This window comes from Panicum hallii, chromosome 8, assembly GCF_002211085.1.
Source record: "Panicum hallii strain FIL2 chromosome 8, PHallii_v3.1, whole genome shotgun sequence".
NCBI lineage: Eukaryota > Viridiplantae > Streptophyta > Magnoliopsida > Poales > Poaceae > Panicum > Panicum hallii.
The window spans coordinates 37,936,685-37,947,216 of record NC_038049.1 but is presented as its reverse complement, the minus strand read 5'-3'; the positions used below and the strand labels follow the sequence as shown (position 1 = coordinate 37,947,216).

At 44.9% G+C, this 10,532-nt stretch overlaps 1 long non-coding RNA gene across 1 annotated transcript; it reads right to left on the bottom strand.

Annotated features, from left to right (window-relative positions):
- Positions 1 to 8,010: 8,010 nt before the first annotated feature.
- LOC112902319 lies at positions 8,011 to 9,319 on the bottom strand. The gene is made up of 2 exons (XR_003230559.1): positions 8,630 to 9,319; positions 8,011 to 8,457 (listed from the first exon to the last, which is right to left on the bottom strand). It is a non-coding gene; the product is annotated as an uncharacterized LOC112902319 (long non-coding RNA).
- Positions 9,320 to 10,532: the final 1,213 nt, after the last annotated feature.

Genomic DNA, 10,532 nt, shown 5'->3' with positions numbered 1-10,532 from the left:
TTTTAGTCCATGCCTGTTTGGATTATAAACTAAACTTTACGTGGGACATAATATCATTTTTCTCTTGGATTTTGCTGCTGGTATGCGCATAGTGGGAGGTAGTCTTGTCTTTTTATAGTTCGCTGGTTGGTTTAATGCAAATTAGGTAGATTTTGAGGACTAGTCACCGGTATAGAATATGATATTAGTCCCAGTTGGAAAATCCCCAGTAGTCCTGGTTTTCCAACCAGGACAGCCAATTCGGGACTAAAGAACCCGGCCTTTAGTCCCGGTTGTAGAAATTGGGACTAAAAGGTCTGCAACGCCTTAAAAAATAATTGGCAAGCACAACCAACCTCTGCGGTCCTCAGTAATCGAACTCAAGAACTCCTACCTCGCGTATAGTTTTCATATCACCCCACCTACACAGCATATGTGACTCTAAATGGAATGCTTTCCTTTTAAACTGACCCGTGAGGAACCTTTTAGTCCCGGTTGGTGTCACCATCTGGAACTAAAGAGGAACTTTTAGTCCCGATTGGTGGCTCCAATCGGGACTAAAGGTCCCCCCACCCCGTAGCCGTTGGACCCGGAACTAATGCTTTCACTAGTCCCAGGGCCAACCCCGACCGGGATTAAGGGGGTGGATGAAAGACCAGTTCTGTACTAGTGAGTGGACTAAAATTTAGTTTGGGTGGAACTAAACTTTGGTCTACATCTTAAGCTACCTGTTTGGATCACCTAAAACTAGTACAGAACATGCCTTTCATCCACCCTCTTTTGTCCTGGCCAGGGTTGGACCCGGGACTAATGAAAGTATTAGTTCCGGGTCCAACGGCTAGGAGGGCAGGGAGACCTGGTCCCTGTTGGAGCCACCAACCGAGACTAAAAGTTTTTCTTTAGTTCCGGATGGTGACACCAACTGGAACTAAAGAGTCATCTTTTATCCCGGTTGGAGGCTCTGACCGGGACTAAAGGGTCCTTTAGTCCCCGTTGGTGTGTTAACAACCGGTACTAAAGGGTTCTTCGTGGGTCAATTTAAAAGGAAAGCATCCCATCTAGAGTCATATGTGCTATATAGGTGGGGTGTTAAGAAAGCTATACACGAGGCAGAAGGTCTTGCGTTCGATTCCTACGTATGTACTTGAGTTAGATTCCTATGTACTGCAGGGGTTGATTGTACTTGCTAATTATTTTTTGAGCGTTGCAGACCTTTTAATCCTGAATTGGCTGTTCCGGTTGGAAAACCGGGACTCATGGATCCAAACATAACATAAGCAATCACTCATCTTGTTACACCTTCTCCATATGATATTGCATTAGCGCGAAGTTGTTATGAAGAAATTGGAGATTGTTAGTCGTATTTTTTTCTATATATGCTCACTCCATGGTTCGATTGAGACGGAACTCACTGAGGTCACAGCATATATAGAAGGACATTGGTGTGGTGTTGTTGGAATGCTTGGGAACTGTGGGCCTGGCGACTTGAAGACCGGAAAGAGAGGAGTTAGGCTAATCCCAATGGGAGTTTCATGGGGTGTTTTATGGCATTAATTAGCCTGCCACATCAGCAATTTGGATGACATGGCACATCATTTAAGAAGTAAGAGTTTCATGGAGTTTCATGAGGATGAAACTATGTTAACCCATTTCCAAGAACTTGGAAACCGTGTGAAACCTCCATTGAGAGTGTTTTGTTTCATCTTCACACAATTGAGTAAATCCTATTGGTTATTTATTTGCAGCATTTAAGTAGTATGTTGGCATATGAAATAGTGAGATGAAACTCTCTATTGAGAGAGGGTGTTTCATCCTTCTACAAAGTTGATGTGGCATTCTTGGAAACATGGACATGAAACCCCATTGTGATTAGCCTTAGCAAAGGTGTTGCTAGGGGAAGAGGCCACCAGAGGGTGAGCACCATTCATAAATACTCCATTCGTTCCAAAAAAATAAGTTATTCTAAGATTTAAAATTTGTCCCAAAAAATAAGTCATCTTACCTTATTTAGAAAGTGTATGTGCATGCAAGAATCAATTAGTGCCAAATATGGGTATTAAATAGGGGAAATATGGTCATTTTATCTTCTTGTTAATTTATCCTAGAATTTCTAGGATGACTTATTTTTTGGACGGATAGAGTATAGACTAATTACAAAAATCAATTGCATAAATGAAGGCTAATTTACGAGATATATCTATTGAGCCTAATTAATCCATCATTAGCACATATTTACTGTAGCATAATATTTTTAAATTATGGACTAATTAGGCTTAATGGATTCATCTTGTGAATTAGTCTCCATCTATTCAATTAGTTTTATAATTAATCTGAAACTAGTTTAGTCGGGATGATCCAAACAGACCTTTTAGCAAACGTGTTGTTGGTGGGCAAGCAGAAGAGGCGAGCAAAATCAAATATCCTGTCTAGTGGTGGTAGTAATGGCAAGTGGTTTGTCACATCTATCAACACCGGTAGGGATGGGGGTGACAAAACAGTAGGGATAATTTATGACAAAACAAGTCCTGCTCTATCAGAAAGGCATGTGGAAGAAATGGTGGTGGTGAAGTTAAGGCAAAGTCTAAGCATTTTTGGTATGTTCTGAATTGTACCTAAAATCTGATTTGGAACCAAAAATATGGACATGCATGACATGGGCAGAGGCTAGCAAGGTCTAAGAAAACTAGACCTAGCTCGAGCTTAGTTCAATATTCAATTTTCCTCCCTCATGTTGTAGTGTTAAAATAATGAGCAGCTCAGGTTGAAGTGATCGCAGGAGGAGTGGAGATTTGGTGGACCGAGAACTTCGGTTCTATTTTTCCCCATCTTTTTAAAAAGTAGTACCATGTATGCTTCGTTTTTTTGTGTCATGGAAGATATGTTGGAGAAGCTCAGGTCTTTTGAAGTTTATTAGATTATTTCATGCACTATCCTCCTAACAAATGAGCTTACTTGTTTGTTATCCGGGTGCGTACGTGGATGACGACCTCAGCCACGTAGTCGTGCAGAGTGCATCCTTGGCGCTCGGCATTGTGCTGTGTTTACGCGCAGGTCTTGTAGGATTCGCCGTGAAGGGCTGCACACCTCCTTTTGCTCATACTAGGCAGCAAAACTGCTACGTCTTGTTGTCGTGTTGTACCTGCTTGTGAGATCATCGTCGTTCATTGTGTCATCAAGGAGTCTTTAGATCCGTGCTCACTGCAGGAAATGTGCGTACTTCCGACGGCCCCGTTAACTTCCGACGGCTGCACTGCAGGCCGTAGGAGGTATATACTACTTCCGACGGCACTGTGTAGCCGTCGAAAGTTACAGTAGTTTCCGACGGCTCCTTCAGCGGCCGTCGGAAATAACAGTAACTTCCGACGGCCGGGGCTGAGCCGTCGGAAGTAAGCCAATTCCGGATAACGCCGTTACTCGTTCGGCCGAACCCTAGCTGTACACGCGCCGCGCCTCGCCTCTCCTCTCGCGCGCCCCGCGCCCAGCCGCCGCACCCTGTCGCCCGCCGCCCGCCGCTCCTCCCCGCCGCCCCGCCCCTCTGCCGCTCCTCCCCGGCGCCCGCCGCTCCTCCCCGCCGCCCGCCGCCCTCCGCACCCTGCCGCCCGCCGCTCCTCCCTGCCGCCCCGCCCCTCGGCCGCTCCTCCCCGCCGCCCGCCGCTCCTCCACGTCGGCCGCCCGCCGCTCCTCCCCGCCGCCCGCCGCTCCTCCCCGCCGCCCCGCCCCTCGGCCTCTCCTCCCCGCCGCCCGCCGCTCCTCCCCGCCTCCCCGCCCCTCGCTCCTCCCCGCCGCCCCGCCCCTCGGCCGCTCCTCCCCGCCGCCCGCCGCTCCTCCACGCCGGCCGCCCGCCGCTCCTCCCCGCCGCCCCGCCCCTCGGCCTCTCCTCCCCGCCGCCCGCCCCTCGCTCCTCCCCGCCGCCCCGCCCCTCGGCCTCTCCTCCCCGCCGCCCGCCGCTCCTCCCCGCCGCCCCGCCCCTCGGCCGCTCCTCCCCGCCGCCCGCCGCTCCTCCCCGCCGCTCCTCTGTCGCTCCTCCCCGCCGCCCCGCCCCTCTGCCACGCCTCCCCGCCGTGCTTCTCCCCGCCCGGCCCGCCCCTAGCTCTGCCGCTCCTCCCCGCTGCGCTTCTCCCCGCCGCCGGCCGCCCTCCGCTCCTCGTCGCCGCCCCGCGCCCTCCGGTCGTCCCCGCCGCCCCGCGCCCCTGCTGCCCGCTGCCCTCCGGTCGTCCCCGCCGCCCCGCGCCCCTGCCGCTCGACCCCGCCGGCCCTGCCTCTCGACCCCGCCGCCCCTGCCGCTCGATCCCGCCGCGCGCCCCTGCCTCTCGATGCCGCCGCGCGCCCCTGCAGGTACCAGAAAATTGTTTTGCTTCAATTTTGGGTTGCTAATCATAAAAATGAGTGTTACTTCAATTGTTTTTATGTAGTTTTAAAGTTTATGTTTCTATTAGGTGCTTAGATATATTATATATGAACTTCCGAGGGCTATAAATGATTAGCGTATATAATTTGTTAACTTCGGACGGCTTGAGATGATTAGTTTATATAATATGTTAACTTCCGACGACCTTACGTGTTTAGATATATTTTACGTTAATTTCCGACGGCCATAGGTGACTAGAAGTATTCTATGTTGACTTTCGGCGACTTTAAATGATTAGCGTGTATAATATATTAATTTTTGACGGCTTACGACAATTAGTGTATACAATATGTTTAATTTGGATGATTAATGTAGTCTATGGAGAATCGTCGGTGGATGTACGAAGGTTGGGCTCAAGATGGAAAGCACACTAGTGAGTGGGTTAAGAAAACTAATGAATTTGTAAAGCAAGCGTTCGCTTTATCAAGTACCGGTCGAGATGTCAGGTGTCCATGCAACAAGTGTCGAAATTGCATCTGCCAAAGTGAGTTTGATTTGCAAATGCATATTTGTCGGCATGGATTTATGCCGAATTATGAGGTTTGGGTGCATCACGGCGAGGCAATTAGGAGAAATGCATCGGAAGTTCGACCTGATCATAGGGCGAATCATGATAGGATGCAGGAGATGCTTGACGATATACGACCGGATATATTTCACGAGGAACATGAGGAGATGGGTTCTGAATCTCAAGATCCACCTACTCCGGAGGTTGTAGAGTACTTAATTTAAGTACTTACTTTTATTTGATTGATACATTTAACAATTTTATTTGTGGTTTATAGGCGGTGAACACTCCTCCGGCAAGTATCCAAGCTCCTGGAGATGCAAATCAACTTGGAGAACAAATTGCAGCTCAACTTTTTGCAAGTCCAGGAACAGATGGTAGTTGCCACAACTCAAATCATCCAAGTGATCATATCCTGTAGTTTAGTTAAATTTTTATATCTTGTTCAAATTGAGATGGATGATGGATTGTGACTCTAAATTGTGGTTGGACTTTTTAACTTTGTTTGTGGAATGTGACTTTATTTCATTGTTGGAATATTGAACTATTCTGTAATGAAGTTGGAAATGATACAGCAGCCAGGGAGGGAGGCGGGTTACGGGTTAGGTGAAGACAACTTCCGACGGCCAGCAGCGAGCCGTCGGAAGTAAAGGCTCCAACCGGTCCAGCCCACAGCCAGTAACTTCCGACGGCCAGAAAGGAGCCGTCGGAAGTAAGGCCTATTTCCGACAGCTAGATACGAGCTGTCGGAAATACGCGAGACGCCGTCAAGGCAGCCGTTTGAAGGATTGTGGGTCCCACTTTCGATTACTTCCGACGGCTTAAAGCTAGAGCCGTCGGAAGTTATTATTTCCGACGACTGCCGTCGGAAGTAACCTTTAACTCCGACGAGTATTTTCCGTCGGCTTTCTTTCGACGGTTTCCGGTCTAAGCCGTCGGAATTAGGCTATTTCCGACGGCTTTGGCCATTTTTCCGACGGCTTTGGCCGTAGGAAGCTGGCCGTTTTGCTGTAGTGGCTGTACCCAAGGCTGACTCAGACCAACTACAGCGACTGGGCAATTCCTCAGCTTCGTCCTCCTGTTTGGAAATGGGATGGCTCATAGCATTCTACTTCCATGGTACTTTAGTTCAAGACATCAAGTATAGCTTGTATACATTTATATAGGTTGCCTATGGACATGTAGTACATGCACACATGACTTGATGTTTGGAAGTTGTAGGAGATACACCTTACAAAAGGAGATGGGATTCGAGCCCTAATGGGTGAGGAATTGAAATTCATCGTGTTCGTTTACCAATTAAACAAGTACTCCTCCGTTACATCTTCGTATTGCATAATGGCTTAGCTGACATGAGACGATCGAAGACTGTACCTTGCATTTTTTACTATTTTTTTATAATGGAAACTTTATTAATTTTAAGATCATTACATCAAGATAATACAAAGACCTCTGCATTGCATTTTCTCTGTTTACTACTCCATGACTTAATTCCAAGTTAGAGACAAATGAAGGTCATTGAGGTCACAACACATATACATGACGTATGTACAGGGACATTGGTGACTTGGTGTGGCGTGTTGGAAGGCACGGGAACGACGGGCTTAGAGACCCGAATATCAGAGAGGAGAGGAGTTAGCAAAGGTGCCATTGGCCATTGTTGTGGCAACTTGAGGGATTGACAACCACGCATGTAGAGAACTAGGGACGACAGCGGTAGCGAGAGGTAGTCGCGAGTAGGCTACAACAACATTAGGGATGGTGGTGATGACAATGGAGAAGTTAGGAAATGTCCTGTTGGTCAGGGTAGAAGAGAAGAGCAGATTTGATAAATGCATCTAGTGGTGGTAGCAATGGCAAAGAGCGGTAGTCAAGATGCCATGTCAAGATAACCACTAGACCAATGGTGATATAGTGGTAACAAGCGGTAAGTTATGGTTTGCTAGAGAAGTTGGGAGTAGGTGGTAGCATGAAGTTGAGATTAGACCTAAGCATTTTTGGCTTAGCATGGATGGTGCCTGAAACTTGGGGAAAAGGACAAAAATGTAGGCATACGTCTTAGACTCAGATGGGCTTGAACCAGACTTAGCCCAAGCCCAATCCAGAGTGCAACTTTTTTTTTTCATTTTGTAGTGTTAAAATAACGGGTAGCTCAGCCTGGCCTGACAATCTCTACTTATGAGCATGCTAGGCTGAACGTAGGCCCGCCTGTCCTCGTGAGAAATTCTCAGGTCATGACAGTAATATATTGGCAGGTTTTCTACGGTACACACGACTAATCTTCCGTAGCTTAAAAGGATGTTTGGACCAGGGATTAATTTTTAGTCCGGGTCAAATGATGCCAATTAGAGGTACTAATATAAACTGCCTGTAAAACCAATTGCATAAATAAAGATTAATTCACTAGACGAATCTATAAGCCCAATTAATCCATCATTAGTGTATGTTTACTATAGTACAGCATTGTCAAATCATGGACTAGTTAGGTTTAATAGATTCGTCTCGCGAATTAGCCTCCATTGCCTATATTTGATACTTCGAAATTTGAATTGGTGTCTAAACATCCGATGTGATAGGACTAAAGTTCCACTACGGAGGAATGCGCTTATATTTGGTTTTCCATCAAACCTTACCAAGCTTAGTATTGCCAAAATTTGGTCACCAAGTTGCCCACCCATTATTTAGTTACAGACCACACACTTCATCCAAAATCATATTTATTTATTTATTTGCAATGTTTTTAACCATTGTGTTTTTTAATTATGACATGATAAAAAAATTAAGGTCAATATTAGCCATGTTGTAACATCACAATATACTATTAGGAGCCATATAGCTACGTCCATGCGTCGGAGTCATAATTAGGAGTGTGTTAGGGAGGGAAGAACTCATGGGTAATTGAGCAGCCTCTGAAGTAGACAACCCCAAGTTTGAATCCTAGGGCTATTCTAACCTCTAGATAATTAGGCGTCTTGTGGCCATTTATTTGGTTTAAATAGAACTTTTGCATGCAGTAAACTAGCAATCGAAATAGTTCCACCTGGGCAAGCCCTGATTTTGCCATGGTCAAACTTTGGGTTCACACACTAGCTTCACCGACCAAACAGCCCTCAAATGACAGGATATGCACAACCATCCTGGCCTGCAAGCATGTGAACAATACTGTATTTCTGCATGTTTTATTCGAGGCCCGTCAACGTAGCCCAAACAAAACACGGACGTCCATTATGTCTGAACTACAAGCAGTAACCATCATGTCAGAACTACAAACGTTCATAGCCCAAATAAAACAAGGAAGGGCTCCCGACTGTGGAGTAGAGAGCGACTAGCTTCACTACCACTTGACAAGTAACACAAAAACAATGGTGTCCATTTTCTATGAGTTCATCTGTTGCTTGGCATCTGACTGTGTTCAACCAACATCCAACACGCCCAACCTCATGACGTAATGTTGTGAACTGGCGGTTTAGCGAGCACCCATAAAGCTAGAGCAGAGTGTTGCTACCAATGCACCCATTAGTTTAGGAAAGTTGAGCACCATCAACAACGTTGTAACATCCACCTAGAATAGAAAGAATTAAAAAAAATATATCAGCTTTGTACAACTGAAATAGCAGGAGAGATATTTCTCGAGCAGGAAAAACTTATAAAAAAAATTTGGGGGAAAGGTAAATACTGCTTTTGGTTTGCTTATATATAAGTAGGGCATCTTTACCCTGCAACGTTGCTCATACCTATTCACACAATTCAGTAGTGATGAGACCTCCAAGTGAAGAAAAACCCTGGCATGGCACCTGACTTTCTTCCTTCTTCTCCTTCTCGTACCTGTTTACGAGATGATCAGTAGCTTCACGCCTCAACTGCCTTGTAAAGATAAGAAACTTGCCAATCCCCGGTTGTCCATTCCTTGTACATCCAGACCGATGTCAGTTGATAGAGATAGGCTCATTTTAAACAATCAACACAGCAAATAATTACTCAAGTTCTCAAAAAAATAATCAAATAAAAAACATAACCAATCAGTGCACATCTTTTCTGTATTTGGTACAGGCACTGTGGCTTGCTTGGGCTCCCTCCTCCCCGAAGGCTTTCTCAAGAAGGTTCTGGATATGTGCCGGGAAGCCAACCAGATTTACCAGAGAGAGCCTTCAAGGGAGAGAGGGACCAAGAGAGCCATGCCAATTGTCAGTTTGCCACTCTCGGTTGTAAACTCAAGATGCAGACAACATTGGAGGGATATGGAAATGAATGAACTTAGCTGCCATTTATATAGTGCTCAGAAGCTACTATGCATGATGCAGTTATCACAACGTACTAAACTAATATGACCAAGACAAGCAACAACTGATGTATGATTCAATGAAGGTGTTACTGGATTACAGAGTGGTAAAGTGATAAGAATAGGCTCAACCGCCTAGAAAGAGATCATATACTTTACCTAGTGGAACTATCTTTTTGACGAAAGCTTTTTGTCCAATGGTATCTGACTGTGCCCATCAATTGGTCTGACTCAAGGTTACATTTGATTCCTACTTGCAGTTCAACCTGATAACCTCCATCTTTCATGCCATCTCACCGAGTATCACAAGGCTAAAACAAAATTAATAAGCTTTGCTTCAAAAGAAAGCTAAACTCTCACTTTGATGTTTACTAGTTTTTTTTATCAGACTTGACACCTATGCATAAGACAATAATATTACATGCCAACAGAAGTTCTTAATACATTAGCCACATCACATGGTTCACTCTTCACTAACCTCTTCGAGATGCAATCACAACTTTTATTGGTAAAGCATGTCCACTTCCCTAAATATTAATCAGAATTGCCAAGGAGTGGATGACCTGTCCAAATAAAAGTAGCATGCTTGGATAGTTGTCTGAAAATGTTTTCAGTGCAAGGAACTACCGTATGATTCCCACTCACCACATAAATATACAGCCACAAGGAGAAATTGCATACCGGAGATCCATACACAATCGCAAGATGTAGTTCTGAAGTCTGAACCTAGCAATTCACTTTTGCATCTGCGCAAGCATAAGTTCAACCAGAGACAAATGGTATTCACCCACAGATAAACCAAATGAGAATTTAACAAGAATCTCATATTGGATGGAAATATAAGATTATAGTCCTAAGTGACCCTTCGGTTTAAGTAGTAGCCAAACAGCTTCTCCACTAATAAAAAGAAGCACTAGGCAAGAGATCCACAAAGGTGTAGATCTGAAGCACAGATGTTACAACAAGTAGTTAGTTGTCAATGTCAGGATCTCTAGAGGACATCTTTTGCTGCAAAGCATATCTATGATAAAATATAAATTAATAGAAGATTCCTGCAGCTTCCGACGAAATTTTTTCCACAACCATAAAAGAAGTATTGTGAAGAAAACAACACAGGTTTGCCACTCTCAACAGATACACCTAGATATAGCTATATAGTCCAGTTAATATGTGATAGATATAACAAATAACAAAAAATAAAAAGCACCCAAAGATACCATAAATGAAATTTCATTTCCAAAATTCAATCATAAATCTGAAAGCAAAAATTGAAACATTGTCATAAAAAGAGGGAGTATTTAAGTTTCACAAATGATGCATCATGCAAGCCTATTACTAACAGATATATCCCTATGTCA